This window comes from Falco punctatus (genome assembly GCF_963210335.1).
Source record: "Falco punctatus genome assembly, chromosome: Z".
Classification (NCBI taxonomy): domain Eukaryota; kingdom Metazoa; phylum Chordata; class Aves; order Falconiformes; family Falconidae; genus Falco; species Falco punctatus.
The window spans coordinates 76,997,643-77,017,034 of NC_137586.1; the positions used below are offsets into that span (position 1 = coordinate 76,997,643).

The following is a 19,392-nucleotide window of genomic DNA, read 5'->3' on the forward strand; positions in this document are numbered from 1 at the left end:
GTTGAGAAAGGAATGTACTCGGAATAATTAGAAGAGATAGGCGGGCACCTGAAGGACATAAGGAGACCATCAAGTCAGGAAATCTTTGAACAAAGTAAATTGAAAGGTCTACTCCACCTAGATCCCACCTATTGTGAATGGAATGATTAGGTGTCAAAACCAAATGACTATGTATGTAAGGATGTTGTGTGACCTCTCAGGAAGACTGTGTAAGTTACCTGACTGTTCAGTGAAAACTCTGGAGCTAGTTTGTCCGCTGCGAATCAGCTAGCTCCCCAGCGTTGCACGAAATAAATACCTTTGCTGCTTAAAGACAAAATTGGTCTCTGAGCAGTTACTCTGTGCCGTTTTGGCATCAATCTGGCGAGCCTGGCAGGAGAACTCTCCGCCGGTGCTGGAATCCCGGGGCCTGGGGACCCTCGGGGCCCCCGGCTGGATCTTCTGTCGGTGACACTCTCCTACCCCTCGGCTTCTCACACAGGTGGACAAGGACTTCTGCAGAACACGAAAGGTATTTATATTCTTTGTTTTGAATATTTGATTGTCTTAAGATACGTGAAGCTAAAAACTTCCTTTAGGGTGTCTTAAGATTTGGGTTTACCCCATAAGACGAAAGCCGGGATGCAGTCTCGCAGGGCTGAGAGAAGGGACGCCTTCCGAAAAGGGTAATAGCCCTGTTTGATTGTCTTAAGAGTTGGGGAATTCCCAGAAAGTAACAACTGAAATAGCGCTCTGTGTCTTGTTACATGCTCAAAATTAGAGTTATGAATAGTAGGAAAAAGAATATATTCTGGAAATTCTAGGTGAATAGCTGAAAACTGAACATGCTGCTTAGAGCCAGAAAAAGAATAGGATTTTTTTTTTTGGCAGTTGTCCATTGAAATACGAACTCTGTGTGATAACGCGAACTGTCAGCGTTCCTAGAGCTGTATCTGGGTGCACGGTACGGTGTAACACACTGCCCGTGTGACTGAGGGCTGCCCGCACAGCGCGGGGGGTGTGAGAGACGCGGTGTAACTGCGAAGCGAGTGGGGAGCCCCGAGCTGCGTGTCCGTGTTCCCCGCGAGGGGCCGGCCAGAGACGGACGGAGCGATTGAAAAATCAATTTATGAAGTGTTGGAATGCATAATCAGAAATTAGAGCGGGAGACTGTGGACAAAACATTCACACTAACATCATTTGGAAAAAGCGCAAACTAGCCTCTGCCCTTAGTGTCGCAGGTGCTGTCTGTATACTCGAGCAAAGGGTGGCAAGTGTCTAAGATAACTATCTCCTCGGGAAAAAAAAAAAAAAAAGACGACCAAGAAATAAGGCTAAATAGAGGTCTTGAACTGTGGTGTATGTTCTGTGATAAGTATGGTGCCTCCAGTAATAACTAATACATTGTAGACTAGTATATCAGAGTTATTAGGAAGATGGGGGGCAGACCAAGCCAAGAAATAAATACCAAACCACCCCTGGCATGTATTTTGAAGCATTGGAAAGAATTCGGCGGAATTCCCAGTGGAAATTTGAACAAAAAGACAGTTAAAAAATAGTGTCAGACTTGGTGGCCTTTGTATACGTTCGGTGATGGTGAAAGATGGCCACCCGAAGGAAGTCTTAACTGCAACAAAATTTTACAGCTTCTGCTTTCTTCTTGGAGAACAAAAGTGGGATGAAGAAATGTGTGCAGATATGTTTGTGTGGCAGAAGAAGTGGGGGATTAACACCACCTGATCCTTTGATTATGGCTGTAGAAAAGGATAGGGGAAAACTGAGACCTAAACTAGAAAGATGTTCTTGTTGAAATTTTTGTGTAATATATGATTGCTATGTTTTGTTAAAAAAAAAGTGCTCAGGTTGTGGTTCCTCCTGTGGAGCAACCAGAATGAAGCACGTTGTAAGATAAAAACTTGGACTAATATAGGCCCTGAAGCAGAGGGCTGGGAGTCAAAGACCCTGTGGAAGTGTTAAAGTATTGGGGTGACCCGCTCGAAGGTGCGACTGAGTCCTGCTGGACCCGTGGCAGGCCGCTTGCTGTTTGCCTGCGAAGGCACGATAAATAAGAACACAGACTTGAAGCAACAAGTAGCAGATTTGCATTCAGGGTAAGAAAGAGTTAAAGCAGAAGTGCTGTTGCAGAGGCAGGCCTGTGTAACCTGCAGAGCAGCAAGAGCATCTCCTGCCCGGAACCCTTCTGATGGTGAGGAGGAGGGGGTTGCTGTTGCTGAGGATGGAACAGAAGGACCTGAAAATGTTACCCCAATTGCTGCAGCATTTGCAGCACAACAGGACCGGTAAGGTATCGGCCCCTTTAGGGCGGGCTATGGGTCTGAGGAGAATAAAGGTGAATCCTTGATGGGGAAATTTAGATGCTTGGGAGTGGGTTGTGAAAAACTATCAGGATGATCTAATAGGACTAGATAAAGGTTCGAGTTGATTGTTACTAGGTAATCGTGATGTAGAAAAGTTGATAGAAGGAGCAGGGAACCTTGACAGAGAAGAGCTGGGTGGTGCTAAACTGGCAGAGGAGGAATGTCAGGCAGAAGTGAAAGTGTGAATCCCTCTCCTATGGGATCGGATCAGTGTGCACATCTTAGAGAAAGTGGACACTGGAAGCGAGATTGCCCTAAGCTAAAGAATCATCAAGGGGTTCTGGTGAGTTAGGGACTAGAGAAAAATGAGGTGGAATTTTTAGTGGATAAAGAAGCAACTTATTTGGTGTTAAACTTCAGTGAGAAAAGAATTTGTTAGAATTTGTTACAGTTGTGGGAGCTGCTGGCCACCAGGAAAAAAACATCCTGAAACCTTTAAAGTACAAATTAAGAAAACAAATAGGAATGCCAAGTTCACCAAAATCTTTGTTGGGGTGAGATTTATTAGAACATCTAGACATTTAAAGAAGGAGAAATTAAAATTTGAAGATGATCAATCAATTGAAATATTGAGCTTACCTTTCATTCAAGAGAAAAGCAGAAAAGAGGACCTCCTGAAATAAAAGAAATCTTTAACTAGGTATATGTGGGAATAAATTCCAGGTATGTTTGCCTGTCACAGTAAAAATGAAAAGGGGGAGGCCTGCCTAGTTCGGATAAAATAATATCCCTTAGTCAGCAGGGCTGTGGGGGATATTGGCACAGAACCTGAAATAAAATACACTCTGTAGTAGTTCTTCTGCTAATGTAAATCTGTGTGTTTTGCCATGACAGTGACTTGTTATGGGATGTGCAGATGAAACTCTGCATTGACAACAAAGTACAAGGAATAAGGTTGGTCAGGTGCCTCCTACCATAGTCAAGGGCAAGACTGGGTTGGCCTCTGTGTTTGCCACCAAGAAGAATCTTCAACTCCGCTGTTGGCTGCAACCCAGTAGGTGTTGAGCGGTGAGAACATATGCCATGCCAGACCTTGATGTGAGGAATGACCCCTGCTGTTATAGGAGGGTCATCCAGGAAGGAAGAACATCATAAGATCCACGGGACCATAATGTTTGGGCAAGTTATGATCAGACCAAAGGCAAATGGCAATCGATTAGCATTGAGGCATGTATCCCCAGAGAACAACTGGGATACATCTATGAAAATGCAGTAATAGGGAATGAAGGTTTATGTCTAGATATTAAAAAAGGTACGTGTACTTTTGAAATGTTTCCACATATTGAAGCCCAATCACAAGTGTTTTACATAGGAAATGGATGTGCATGTGTTAGTACTTCTTGTGTTAACATTACTATTGATAATTGTCATGAAAAAGAGAATGGTACTAATTTTTGTGTATGTAATTTTACTAGAATTGTAGGCTGTGACTTTGATTATGTTGTTCCTGTAACTACTAGACAGTTAATTGAAGCTGATTATACCCTGTATCACGATGTACCTAAATTACAGATAGACATTAGTCTCCTTGAAGCAAGGCTCAGACACCCCGACATAGAAAAACTGGTCCAAGAAGTAAACAGAATGGCCCAACGCATGCTTTGGCAGGTAAAACATGACTCTGAAAATATAAAATCTATCTTAGCCAATAAAGAACAAGTGGGAGAATATTATTGTTGGGGCACCTTCGCAGGACATTCCCCTAAAGCAACACAAGTATTCCACTATTTAATACATGCCATACTAATCACCTTGGGAGGAATGATTCTGTTATCCCTCTTGAAGGTCTGTCTGTGGTATAAACTTAATGCCATAGTTAAAAGAAGGCAAATAATATGGACAATGATACATGTCTACCAAAGCCCTTTGTCTTTGAAACTTGACAAAAAAATTCGTAAGTCTGAAGAAAAGGGGGGAATGAAACGGAGCAAGGTCTCCAAAAAAAAAAAAGATTAGTCAGGATGAGTTTGGTACAATGCTCTGGGTGATGCTCTGTTTGTGTTGAGAAAGGAATGTACTCTGAATAGTTAGAAAAGATAAGGTGGGCACCTGGAGGAGATAAGGAGACCATTAAATCAGGAAATCATTGAATAAAGAAAACGGAAAGGTCTACTCCACCTAGATCCTATCTATTGTGAATGGAATTAACTGGTGTTAAAATCAAATGACTACGTATGTAAATATGTTGTGTGACCTCTCACAGAAAACTGTATAAAATATCTAACTTTTCTCTGAAAACTTTGGAGTTAGTTTGTCCGGTGCGAATCGGCTAGGTCCCCAACGTTGCACAAAATAAATACCTTTGCTGCTTAAAGACAAACCCGGTCTCTGAGCTCTGAGACAAAACTCTGTGCCGTTTTGGCATCAATAGAATCTTGCCCAGTTGGAGGATTACAGTAAAAAATACAAGGGTTTTTTTGATGCATTGAGAGTAAAAGCTGAGAAACACAATAAATTTGTCCACCGCTTTAGGCACAGTTATCGTTGAAGACAGTAGAGCTTCCACTGAATATTACCTCCAGGTCAGGAAATCAATTACTTGGTAATAATTGAAAAATACGTAAATCCTCAGGCAAATTGTTCCGCTACTGCATTTGAATGTCTTTGCTAGAGCATGCCGTTGACATAACCAACCAACTGCTTACCACAAGAAGAGAAGAATTTCATGAAAAACTTGAAGACACATGTAGCATGACTGGCTAGAATAAACTGGAATTTCCACAAGAAAATTATGTCCTTGAAAACAACTGTAGAGATGGAATATTTTACCATAACAAATAATACCTACTTCAGTCAACATCCTACACAAGCTGAGAACTGCAACCAAACTTCTGATTATACTTGCACCTACTAGATTGGATATTAGATGGAGTGGGAAAAAGATAGCAATAAAAAGTTAAATATGCAGTTAAAATGTTGATCTATTGTACAAAGTACAACTTCTATACCTAGCTCCAGATCTCCTGACCATTCTTTTTGTATGAAACGCTGTACTTCTGAAAACCTTTTAGCATTTCTGGTTTATGTTTTTCAGCCCATGAGCACAAAAAAAATACTGTTTGTAATACCTAGCAACTACCTAGTAAGTGGCATTTTTATCTCAGGAAGATACAATTCCTTTTGGTCTTTGTTTACTGTGTTTAACTTGATTCTTTATTACCTTCTCAGCTGAGCACCAAAACCATTTTTCCCTCTTGACCCCATTCACCTAAGTAGATGGTGAATAACATTTTTAACAAGTTACGTCGTTAACATAAAACCAAACTCGGCAAGAGAGAAACAGATAGTCTTAGTTCCCTAGGACTACAATTTGCTTCTTTTCTCTCACTACAAAACATACTTGCATATCTATTTTCTTACTGATCTGTAAAGGTACAGTGGTTTTATGGTTCTGGGCAACTTGCTCATTATCCTTTGGCATCCTGGTCCAGGAGATCCTGCCTGAGCAGGCTTGGCCAACGTGACCTGCAGAGGTCTCTTCCAACTTCAGCCATTCTGTGATTGTTATACCATGTGTCCTACTAACTCTGTTTGATCATACTGTTCAACTCAACAAACCTCAGGACACTTTCAGCAGTAAATTCCCTCCAGCAGACACAGTATATTAAAAGGACACGCAAACACAGGAGCCAGATGCATTTCACCATAGCTTTGTGTTGCTTGATTTGCATAAAAAAAACCAACCAGAGTTGCCCTGCTGCTTGCAATGAATATCCAGGCTACTCTGAGTTTTCTAACGTAGCATTGTGTTGCAAATACTTAGTTTCCTTTCTCACTTTTCTGTAGTTTGTCACTTAGCTAAAAGTATTTTGCATGAGCTTAATTTTACATTGAGGTGCTTAAAGTCCATCTACTTTCAATATATTAACTATAAATGTATACATATGCTTCACATGTTCTTTATAGTCTTGGGCTTTATTCAAATGTGCTCACTCATAGCATACTTTGAATGAGTTTGTTAGGATGGAGCCACATTCTGTGTTTAGATCTCGTATGCATTTGTCTTCTCATGACTATCAGAGCAAAACTCACCAAACAAATTAAGTCCAATACGTTAGCTCAGCTATTGAATATTATTACAATGTATTTTTCTTCTGCTGGTCTCAAGATACTTCACTGAAGCTAAATAGAAAAGAAGTGATTACAACATAGGATTTTAACAGGTTTTGGAAAAAATATGCAGCTACCTGCCACATTGATGTATTTTAACCTTGATCTGCTAAAGGTATCATAGCCTCTTCTATTGACACACCATGGAATTCAGAAGGCACAGTACAGTGTGGTCCTATCTTACTGAAGATAAAAACACCATGGTACACTGTGGTCCTTAACTACACTAAGGCAAAACAAAAGCATATCTTAGCAAAAGTGCTATACCTGGATTTAGTTTTTTCAATTAAAAATTTAATCTCTCTGAAGAAAAGAAATAATAAGCAACTTGCAAGCTTGCTTTCAAAACATTTTTGTCACAAAACTTCCTACCAGCCAAAAATTTTTCTCCTCTGTCTGTCTCTCATTCTTCCCTCTCTTCTTCTTTCATTCCTTCCTTCCTCTCTCCCTCTTTCCCTTTTTGTCAATAATGCTGTAATATAAGTTTGCTTTAAAGCAACATAATGCATTCTTTCAGGACTGAGCAACACAAAAATTAAATCTCAGGCTAAGTTCAAATGTTGCCTTGCCTTCTTGTTTTCTCCAAGTAAAGCCGGTGCTCCTGACAGGTTTCCGTCTGAGTAGAAATGCTGCAGAGTGAAGTATCTCATTATCCACCCAGCAGGTATGCTGTTACCAGGGGTAATACCAACTTCTTCGTATCGACCTGCTTGCAAATTTTCAGCTCCCTGAAATTATACTTTCAGTTCTGCATCTATGGTTGAGAAAAACAAATGTAAACAATACAACAATAATTTTTCCAAAGCTGGGCCACTCTGAAAAGCTTCAGTCGCACTTTTTAAACTATGTTATGTGTAGTCATCTAACTCAATGTTGAGTGCGGTCACTAGACAGGCAGTCAACGTACAGTTAAGGAATTGTCTACTTTACAAAAACTTAAGACTACAAACACCTTGTAAGTTGTCAACATTACACACAGCTTCCCCAAAATAGCAGGGCAATTAAAATATGTTCCACAGTAATTACACTTAAAAAATGTCAATTCCAATTCAACGGTTTGTAACAGTATTTAGAAAATGTATGTCTACCAGGATGCATTACTTTAAAGGCTGTGAACAACGGCAATAAGAACATACTTGCATGGTATCATGCATGAAAGCTATCAAGGTCATAGAAATGGCTGGTTTACTGTAGTTCTGCAAGTCTAGTGTATCCACAGAGCAAGCACAGGAAACAGGAAATATTCCTCATGACACAGTATACAGTTCATTCTTTTCTTTGACTACATACATTGGCATGACTATTGAAGTCAATGCATATGTATTACCCATACATTATCATATTTATTCCTGTACTTATTTTGCATATCCATTTCTATTATTTGTTAGTTGTTATTATTCTTAAATATTAAATATATTCACATTTGTGATTAACAAGTTATTATTATGATTAAAATGTGTTGCGGCATATTATCATGTATCTGCTATATATATCAAATTAAAATTAATATGCCATATTAGTCTTACTCATATAACAACACTTTTTATGTTGGAAGATCACTGTCTAGGTTCCAGATAATGCACTGACTAAGGCACTGCAACTCCTGGCTCCCCTTCTGACGCACAGCAGCAGCTTGCTCCTGCCACTCCCTGACATATAGTCCCACCACCAGTGTCAAAGCTGACCAGCCCATTTTTCCCTCTAGAATCCCAAATATCTGCTAAATTGCCTCAAAAGAGGACGGAATTTTCAGCCGAGTGGCTGAATGTATACCTACAGTAAGTGTATCATAGGTTTCTGATCTCTTCCTTTATCGCTCAAATGGTGTCAGACACACTTCAGACCCATCACATCAGGAGTATCATCACCCCACTAACCCAACTAAGAAAAGAACAAATGACAGGGAAATTATCTGGAGCCTCCATTTGCTTACCAAGCTATACCTATTGGTGTGTATTAAAAAGCACACCCACTGAAATAAACCAAAGGATTTATGATTGGTTTGAACAGACTGAACATCACTATGTCAAATATTACCAACTGCTGATTTAAGAAAAAAAAAAAAAAAAAAGTGAAAGAGCAGGTCTTAACATCTGATAGAAAAAGTAAGGTGTCAAAAGTTACTTCTGGTTTATAACTAAAGTCCGTATGTCTTTACAACGTTTCAAATAAACTGGACGCATTGTAATTATTTTTTTTATTATTATTTTTCTTGTTAAATGTCCAAGAAGGGTTTTTTTGGCAAGTTCACAAGTGAAAAAAAAGTTCTTGTAATTTCTTTTTTAACCTATTTTACCTGGTTTTTATCCATTTTTCAACCTATTTTTATTTTTTTATACTTTTTGACCCCAGAAAAGAATTATTTGTTTGTTCTTGCTAGCAAAAGCAGGATTTTCCACTATGGCCTGAAGAATGTCCCTGGCCTAAAACTGTTTACGTTTTCCCTAACAAGAAGCAGTACTTCATCACTTTCACTAAGCTGTTTTGCTATGCCCATCGGCTAGCATGAACAACAGAAATATTTGCAAACAGAAGACAAATCACTTTGTTGAAGTGCATTTCATTAAACCCATGCCTAGACAATTAGATGGGAATCTTATTTTCACACATATCTAAAGAAAAAACATGCAAGACTTTTTCATTTGTTTGTGGGTCTTTGTTAACGCTTCACATAAGCCCACACCTACAGAGTGCAGCATCACGATCAAAATGTGAAAGAACTGTGAGAATCAACATGAGAAGTGGAATTAGAAATGATTCCTACAGTTTCACCTGTGACCTGCAAGAAACTTATTAGGGACTGACAGTCACGAATCATTTCTATCACACAAGATTTACTTTAACTGATCAAAAAATGACGTTAGTCCCAAGTCCTTATAACTTAAGTAGGGAGCAAAAGGTAACCGTGAGGGAGCAAGGAATGCCAGCAGTCAGCACACGGCTGCCTATGCCATTTCTAGGTTTTCTGGGCATGGTGGCATTGATAAGAAATACCCTCAGATGTACCAAAGTTCAGGTGTGGATTCTTGAAGGAAGCTCCATCTACTTAAAAAATACTTAATTACTGCAGTGGAAGAAATAGTCTTAGGTTTTAGGAGCATGTTTTAAAAATCTCCAGGGAGAGCTTGAACAGACACTGCGATGGAGAGACACAATCTGCACATACATGGTACTGCAACTAACACAACAGTCTACTGGAGCAGCCGGGGGTCCGTGGCTGGTCAGTAGGACTTGCTTTTACTCAGTGGCACCACACCAGTCCCCTGGAGCCTCCTCCTGTCTGTCTCAGCCTGGCACTGGTGCTCTCGGGTGGTGGAAGGACACCTTGTGTGAATCGGTGACATGCTTCAGCACAGAGGAAAGCTGCTCAGCCAGGAGCGGGACTCACTGGCCAGGGAGGGAGCAGAGGCAGTTCTGCGGGGGGCGGGGGGTGCCTTTGCCAGAGATCTCATCTGTGCCAGGCACCCACCAGGTGCCTGCTGGCAGCAGCTGAAAGACCAGTGTTTCCTTCCCCTCCCAAGTCTTTGCTGCAGGAAGATGGTCCGAGCTGCAATTAATCAGGCAACATTAGTAGCACCGGCCTTGGGTCTTGCCTTTGAAGCAACTGCTGTTCTCTGTCTATAGCAAGACACCAAAAGCAAAGGAAAAAAAAAAAAACCCCAAACAAAAAAACGCCAAAAAACCCCAACAACTAAAAAAGGTTGCAGGAGTTCAGGGGTTTCTTTATGTCGTTCATTGTGGCTGTGGCTGCCCATTTGACATCAGTAGCCAAGATTCACACCCTGCTGTTCCTCTCAGAACTTGTTCTGACAGATTGCAGCCCAGGGGCTTTAATCAGAGCAGGATGACAACTGGCTGAGATCATGCCAGCATGTTCCTCCACCTCAGACCTGGTTGATGAAAGCAAGGAATATGAAGATCCAGTGGAACCAAAGTCCCATAAAAAGACCCATAACCAACAAAGTCTTTCATACATTTTTGTTTACCATTATACTTACAGTTTCTAAGCTTAAAGAGAGGTGACTTTTACTAAAGATAAGGAATATGAAAAGTAGTAGGAAAATAAGCTATGTGTTTTGTGTGAGCACATCGGTGTTCAGGTTGCACAACCACATCTTCCAGGGCAGTAGTTCTTTTCCTGGAATGCAGTGAATTGGAGTTGGAGCCAATATGTTTTTATATTGAAGAAGTCTTAGACACAAGCATGCAAGAACATTTCTCCCTGCATAGGCAAATGTACAGGGAATCAGAAAAAGAGTGTATTAGAGTGTCTTAGAAAAAGAGCTCTTGAAACCGTTTGCAGTATCAGGATAATAGAAAAATGGCTAAAAAACAAAGAAATCTTAATAGTTTGGGAAAGTGTCAAGATGTAAGTTGAGAACTGAACAGATAGAAAGAATTGGTTCTGTTCTGTCTTCTGTTACCTCCTTTGGGGATACTGAAATCAAAACCAGACCAATTAGGCAGATCACTCTACCAGGCGGTTTTGTGGATGTTTTAGTTTCTTTTGTATTTGGAGCAAGCACTAGGTGCGAATACGGGTGTGCAGAGCATCTGATGTGAGGAGAGCTAGGACTCGGCTTTGACCTCCGTGTCCTGGAGCAGCTACCTCAGCAGCTACCCAGGAGCACACACCGAACGTGGCAGCCTTGGCGCAGAGTTGCAGTCCATCGCCCCCTGCACTTTTGCTACGGACTGTTTGCTATGGTCTGTGTGCTGGCTGCATCCAAGTGCTGTTGGCAAGCTCAGGTACTTTCTGTCCCCTTTTACAACCAGCAAGAAGTAGAAGGGAAGGGAAAGGCACCAAGTCTTGAAGCTTTGAAGTACGGTTTAAGTGACTCGCCGAAGATCATTTCCAGTCTGGCTAGGTACCTCACAATGAATGGCATGAGCTTTGAGGAAAAGTTAGTTCTAGGTTTTGAGCAAAATACAACGTATCAGCACCATCTTGGTCACCAGAGTATGACAATACCGTCTATCTAATCAGTGTAGCACATATCCTTCAGTCCTCAACCACCAGTTACTTTTTCTAATTACAGCTGTTTCCAGTCATATGTGAGTTTCTTTCTCTCCAAACCCCCACTTTCTGTTGTTAACTATGTGTGCTACTCCATATTCAGTACCTTTAACTCTGCTCCTTGAGGTACTAGGGTTCTGAGTCTGAAAAATCTGTCGGCAAAATGTGAAATGCAGAGGTATGGTAGTTAGATTGCATTTCTTCAGTCAACTGTCTCTCACAGAGACCACAGGGGAGCATCTTTTAGGAATTTCTCTGACACCTGGTGGAGAACCCTGCTGGTGGGCAAATAATGTTATTTGTATGTGGGGGCAGACTAGTCTAGAAATAAGTCACAGAAACAACACCTTGCTAGATACAGTAAACAAAACTCCAAAAGGCAGCGTTGTACAAAGCCTCTGAGTTTTGCCTTTCAGCTGCATTGTAGACAGATGCTTCAACTCAGAGTAAAAGGACAGGCTTATAAACACACAGGTGTGCTACTCAGTTGCTGAGGTTACATTACAGTGACTGTTCCCTTAAAACAGAGCATTTTCCTCATTTGTTTCTTAGCCTAGTCCAGCATCTATTGCTCCTCAAACTCTTTCCTCAGCCATTATCACTGAACCAAACCATCCCCAGGTGCCTGTGAAGGCAATGTTGCTGGTGGTGAGGTTGCAAATATTTCCCGGGTATAAAGGTTTCAATCTACATCATGCATGAAGTTCACAAGAGCTCAAATAAGACAAAAACCCTAGTCCTGACCTCACTATAGTTCTTCCTGTAAATGGCAAAGTTAAGATCCTGTCTCCATTCTGTCTGCATTTTGCAGCCTAGCCCTCTCGGGAACTGTGAACAGGACAGCTGAATCTGCAGAACTGTACATCAGAAACACCAGCTTCTGTGTATGTATTTGAATGAATTAAAATTCATGCCATTTTAAAGTGTACAGGGATTAAAACTTACCCAAGTCCTAGAAACACAAACCTTACCTTCTCAATATGCTTTTCTCCCAGAGGAAAGTCACCCTCTGTGGCAGAATATTCGAACTCTGGGAAGTGAAATGAGAAAGGAGCAGTTTGTGGGAGTGTCCTGTTTCATCAAAAAATGCATAAGGGACTTAACAACTTCAGGCGGTAAATATTTTTCCCATCTCAAAAAAAAGTCAAAACAAATTGAACTGTTATTTGAAACACTTGTCTGAGTCAGTGCTTTACAATATAATTTAATTAATATGTTCCTCCTTTTCTGTTGTTGTTTGGGCTGATCTACAGATTTCTAGTGGGTGTCACAGATGGGTTTCTCCTGCCTACACTAGCATGACTTCCTGCAAATCTGCATTTCAAATATTTCTCCAGGTTAGTGACTAAGGCAGGAAAAGAGTTGTGAGAGAGAGTGCAGAGCTCACTGAAGCATAATTAATCACAAGGCACTCAAGCTGCAGTTATTTGCAACCAGAAAAGTGTGTACTCCATAGCTTGGACTGAGGCTGAGGAGCGCTGAGGTGGTCCTGCACCGAAGCAACGTAGCAGATGTGTTTCAAAACTTGAAGAAAGTACAACCTTTTTGTCAAATATCCATGCTGTGACTCATGTGCACAGCCCATTTATCCCTGCTGATTTGATTAGACTGCTGCTTTCCACCCTCAAGGCTTGGCATGTCATTAGCAAACTACTCTCCTTTTACAGCTAGGAGAGACACAACCAGAAAGCATTGTTACTCATAGCTTTTCTTATTACTCTCTACCTGAGAGGCACTACAGAAACAGGGAATGAGGCAAAACAGACCATTGTGTGGATAACCTACATACTACAGAGGCACACACAGAATTATTGACTGACTAAGATGTGAAGTCAGGTGGGTGGCTAGACAGACGGAGAAGCACAGATCCTGCCTGATTGGTGCAAAACAGGCTCTGGTGTCGCATTCACTGAGCTCCACCAGGCCTTCTGCTAGCAAGCTGTCATCGTGTTACGCTGAGGAGCGCTTGGCTTGCAGTCCTCAAACACAGGGGCTCTTGTCTCTCTCCAAAACAAGAGCAGACATTCATGCATTTTCTGTGTTGATAAACCGGTATGAATTCCCACACTGGACCTCAAGATGTCAATTGACTGTAGCATCTGAAGCTGACACATAACTGGTTAGTCTAGAGAGACCTTCATTTCTTACCATCTTGATCTATCTCTACGTCTGTTTCCATGGATAACAGATTCATCTATAACAATTTCAAATCCCACTAAGCCCTAATACTGTTACTATCCAACAACGTGTGATTAATTGTCACTTCCTGAAAAAAGGGAGGGGAGGGGGGAAGAAAGAAAAGGCTTAAGGACACTACAGAGATCATTACATAGCCCCAGGCTTATCTCCATCAAGACTGTAACAAGATTAATGGGATTTGCAGAAATATGATCATAATATTCACCAAGAACAAAGCAATATATTACTACCACTGTCCTTGTCAGAAAAACACCAGGAAACTCAGGCCCTTAAAGAAAATGTGGACTTGAAAGGCTATGTATTTGAAGTTTTATGAAGAGTAGTTTTCTTACGTACTCTTTCCACTCGGCCTGTTTGGAGAGACTGTGGAAGCAAAGGCAGTTAAAGTAACCTATGTGTTCACCTTCCCTGTACAGACAGGAAAAACCCTTTCGCAGAGCTTTTCAGAGAGCTGGTGCAGCATGCCACAATCAAACAAGGGGACTGAGACTGTGCTGCACTCTTGTGGAGGCTGGCTTCCAACTTCTCTGACTCCTTTGGCCTCAAAACACCATCTGCTCTCTTCCCAAGGTTCCTCATACTACTGCAAACATTTTTATATTACACTAAAATAACTGTCAAGTCACTTCACTCTGCTGCAGCGGGATAAACTGACTCGAAGAAGATCTAAGCTACACAGACACACTGAGCAAAAGAATGACCAGTTCCTTTGGCTTCTTTCCATGCGGTAATTCCTGTGATACCTCAACACATGTAACCAAGTATGTATTTTACCTTCAGACTGCACTCTAAATATTCATGATCAGTGCACTCTTTATTCTGACCTACAAACTCCATTACATATTTCTACTGTTAATCAATACCTTGAACCTGTAGTGGTAAGTTCCTGTTACTATTAACTGGAAGTGTTAGAAGCTCATTGTTCATTACAATGAAAATGTTGATCGATTTCCCAAAGATTGCGCAGGTATTCTTCAGGCAAACATCTGTATCTTGCTGTCTTCTTAACACAGGCACACAAATCTCCAAGGGCTCTTGGCCTAAACCAAGTATGGAGGTTTCCACGCACTAGTTTACTGCCAGTTAGGTAGTAACAACTGGTTAATGGTGTTTTGTATAATAGTTATCACCACAGCTGTGGAAAACTTGCCTTGAGAGATTCATAATTAAATGAACAATTACAGTACCTATTAGCACACAATTTTTTTTTTCCCCCATGACAAATACCATGGAGCTCTTTATGTGCAATATGTATTTCTCAAGGTGCCGTCAATATAAAATTAATGTGTATATTAAAAATGGGGGGGAGTTTGAGCCCAATTTTTCTGTGACTGGTGGAGGCCATTTTTAATGTTAACTTCCTTGGGAATGAAAATAATGAACTGGCAGATGAGTACTCCTCCTCTCTTCCCTTGGCTTTCATATACTAACATAATAGAGAAGTCTGCAGCTTTTTTGCATGTGTGAAATAACAGGCAAAATGCAAAGGAAGGGAAGAACTGATCTCATTTACTTATGTACAAAAACTTGTAAGTAAAGCAAAGGATTTAACCTCTACTGTAGACAGCAGAGCTAGGGCAACAACGCATATATTAGATGATGTCCATTATCTTCCAGAAACAAGCTTTTGATATTTACCTATATTCTATAACCATGTAGCACACTCATTATTTAATGCACCTAAGTATCTTGTAGAAAAGTATTGAGCTTGAAAGAAGTTATATGCCATAGGTGTTTGGTTTTGAGAATAGGTGGATATTTGCTTGATGTTAGTTAGATTCCTTCATAATTGCCCACGTATTTCTTTGTATGGTCATACTGCCCCGAGTGGTATTAGGTAGGACCAGTCCAAACATTCTCAGTTGTCACTGAGAAGTGATGAGGCTTGGAGCAGTCATTAATCTGTCTGAATTTTTGTTCCACACGTGTTTTACAGCTGCCTCAGAGAGAGCTTCATGTTGGTGTTTCCATTTGTCTCTGCTCCTGAAGAGATGAGATGTAAATCCTGTCTTTGCCTTACGCTACCAGACAAATCTTTGAATGTATTAAGACCACACCACTGGAAGCTTCGCAGAAAGGAATTAGGACCTTGAATTTGACTAAGTAATCTAGAGAAAATATGACAAGAACAAATAATGGCTCTACTATGCTTGTAATAGTCCATGTTGCTTCAAATACACCCAGAAGCATTGTGCCTGAGCTGATTTCCCAGGAGTTGATGGGTGCCTTTTGTAGATACAGTCTACTGCTATAAACCAGAGCAACTGGGACAAACACATGTACAGCTCAGGAAAAGGCATTCACAAACCCAGGACAATTTCCATGCCAGCCAAAAGTGGTGAATAATATTCCATCAATTGTTGTGCAGAAATTTAGACAAGCAAATATACCGGAGGCAGTGAACTGGCATTTTATGTGCTTAGGTATGATTGATTATTAATGTATATTTTTGTATAAGCTTGTTTATCTGCATTCAAGTCTTCAGAGCAGCTTTTCTCTGGCTATGAGTGCAACACTTGTGTCAAAGCATTTTGGAATCAGAGCAAGCGTTCAGTGCTGTTCCACATCGCTTCCATTTATACCCTAGACATAGATATCTTCAGTGCAGACCCATTCCTATTGTCCTTGAAAAGGACAACAACTCTTCCTTGACAGCAAAGGTGAGCAAATGTTTTTTGTTTTTTTGTTATAAATAGCTGAGGTTGCTTGGGAGTCAAAGTTGATGCATACCGGATTCACTAAAAAGCTGCTTGAACATTTTTGCATATTTACATAGCAAGACCAGCTATAACTTTGTTTTCCTCTTCATTACTCATTAATCTTTCATCACAAAACATAAGTAAATACTTTTTACTTACACAGCTCCAGTTAGATCTTACAGGAGGGATCAGGTATTTCTTCTGCACTGCAAATAAAGGAGCAACAAAAAAGTGGTAAATGTGTGTAAACTAACGTGCATAAACGTTTACACCTAAAAGCCGGCCTGTGATGTTTTAGGCGGAAAGTTCCAGCATGCCTCTAATTCTATGCATTCTGACATCGGTAAGAAACCAACAAAATTTGGACTGATGATGACTGCATCTAAAAGACTGTTCAACAACCCACTTTAATGTTATGATGTCACTCTCTGATTGATATGAATTCTGTACCAGAAGGATCAAGTGATCACAAACATAAAAATCTCATAATTTTATTACTTGAACAAAATTAATCATATATTGAAGGGCAGCAGAAAACCACTGCCCTTGTTTCAGCTGGGATAGAGTTAATTTTCTTCCTAGTCACTGATGCAGTGCTGTGTTTTGGATTTGGTGTGAGAACAACGTTGATAGCACATTGATGTTTTTGGTTGTTGCTGGAGTAACGTTTATATTAAGCTCAAGACTTTTCAGTTTCTCAGGCTCTGCCAGCCAGAGGGCTGGAGGGGCACGGGACATTGGGACGGGACACAGCCAGGGCAGGTGATACAAACTAGACAGAGAGGTATTCCATACCATATGACATCATGTTGAGTATATATATATATATATATATATATATATATATATGTAAGCTGGGGGAAGAAGAAGGAAGCGGGGGGACATTTGGCATTATGACATCTGTCTTCCCAAGCCACCGTTATGTGGGACAGAGCCCTGCTTCCCTGCGGATGGCTGAACACCTTCCTGCCAATGGGAAATGGTGAAGGAATTCCTTGTTTTGCTTTGTTTGTGTGTGCAGCTTTTACTTTACCTCTTAAACTGTCTTTATCTCAACCCATGCCTTTTCTCCTTTTTACTCTTCCAATCCTCTTCCCCATCCCGCTGTGGGGGGAATGAGAAGGTGGCTGCATGGTGCTCAGTTGCTGGCTGGGGTTAAACAGCAACAACCAACAATAAAAGGATTTCTCTGAGTAAACAGGGAAAGCAGGGATGTATATTGGGGGCTGGACTAAATGGCCTTTAAAGGTCCCTTCCAACCTAAACCATTCTATGTTTATATAAATCTATATGCTGTTTTATTTCCGGGTAAAAATTGTTTCTTCCCCCAAAAATGTGTTTGCTAAAGTGTTGGAATATAGTGTTCTTCTCTTTTTATGGAATATATGTGCATATATTAGTATTAGAACAAAGAATTCTAAACTGTGATTAATTCAACAGGGTATCTTAATCATATCACAGTCTGTGTGAAAAGAAAGTAAATGACATTAATAGCAGTTTCCAAACAAATGCACAGGTACAAAGGCCGTGGATGCCAGACCGATATGTGGGACGCGATGACAAATCCAATACAGATAGATTGCTACCACTTCCCCCACAGTCCAGCACTTCTGGACGTGTGTCTCCATCCCCTGAGGTCTCCTCCATCCCCCGGGAGCTGTGGAGTGCTGTGGGGAGCTGGGGACACGGCTGTGCCACAGAACACAGTCCGCGCTTGGCCTCTGGCTGGGGACAGCTTTGGGCACTTTGGAATTGCCTTAACAAAAAAAAAAAAAAAAAAAAACCAAACCACAAAACCCCCAAAAACCAAACCAAAACAAAAACAAACCACCACCAAAAAACCCACAAAGCAACAACACATTCAAACCAAGCAGAAAATCTTTGTACATTCATAGCCAAAGAGAGTGACATTAGAGGTGCAGAACTGAGACTTACTGGAATATCACCATTCAAGTCATTTCACCTTTCCTGCTTTTTAAAATCCTGTTTTTATGATGTAAATCTTTCCATGCAGCTGATTTTGTATTTGCCTTTCTGTCAGCTGAATTCAGTATCTCCTTAATTTTTTTCCCAGGATTAAGTTTAAAAGCCAGACCACCACAGTCAAACTGCAGCCACGCATTTCATTCATACACCAATTTAAGCCTACTTTTCTATTCCCCTCCTAGGAGTGCAATAAAACGTAGTTTTACACTGAAAATTGTCTTTTAACAAAATGGACTGCTCTGACTCAAGCTGTCCTTTCTGTGCACGTGCAGATTTGTATCTGCTATTTTTGCTGACTGAAATAAACCATAAGAGGCTCAGCACTGCCAGCACACCTGCAGCAATGTCAGCTGGATTCTGTCCTTGCTCAACATCACTTATAGATTCAGCAGCAAAGTGCCAATTACAGATTCTTTGTTACTGTCTTTGCAAAAGATAAAGTGAACCTGGCCTGACTTTCACATGGAAAATTGAGGGTTTGGATTTGCAGTTTTAGGAGTAAAAATACATTTTAAAAAGCAAGCAAAGTCACCTTTTTCATCTGCTACCGAGAAGATCTATTTAGAAGTTGAAATAATATAATAAACCAGGACACAGTCATTTCTGGTTTTATAATCTAATTCAGAACTGGACTGGATCGATGCTGAGGGGACGGATGAAAGCATGAAGGCAATAGTCCCGCACAGGATTTTCACTTTAATTTAGATCAAGATGCTATATTACATTGATAAGTATAGATATATCACCTGGAATTACAGTTTTAAACACCCAAGACACTCCCATTTCACTTCAAATGATGTATTGGTTTCAGTGCATTGCTGAGTTTGGGTCTATATTTATTTTTTCAAATTTTTATGTTGATATTCCTTCTATGAAATCCGAATCCTGCATAGGAATGCTCAAAGCAGTTGTCTGTTTATAACTGGATCCACATTCTCAGAGTCAACTGATATTACATTTGCGTAGCTCCGTTGTCTTGCTCCATTAGATAGCCAGTGAAATGAATTGTGTGTTTGTTCAACTG

The 19,392-nt window shown here is 40.6% G+C and overlaps 1 protein-coding gene across 1 annotated transcript in view; it reads left to right on the forward strand.

Moving 5' to 3' along the window:
- Window positions 1-19,392, forward strand: part of LOC308056129 (uncharacterized protein) — a 140,531-nt gene that overhangs the window by 24,840 nt on the left and 96,299 nt on the right. The gene's annotated exons all lie outside the window — the stretch shown is intronic.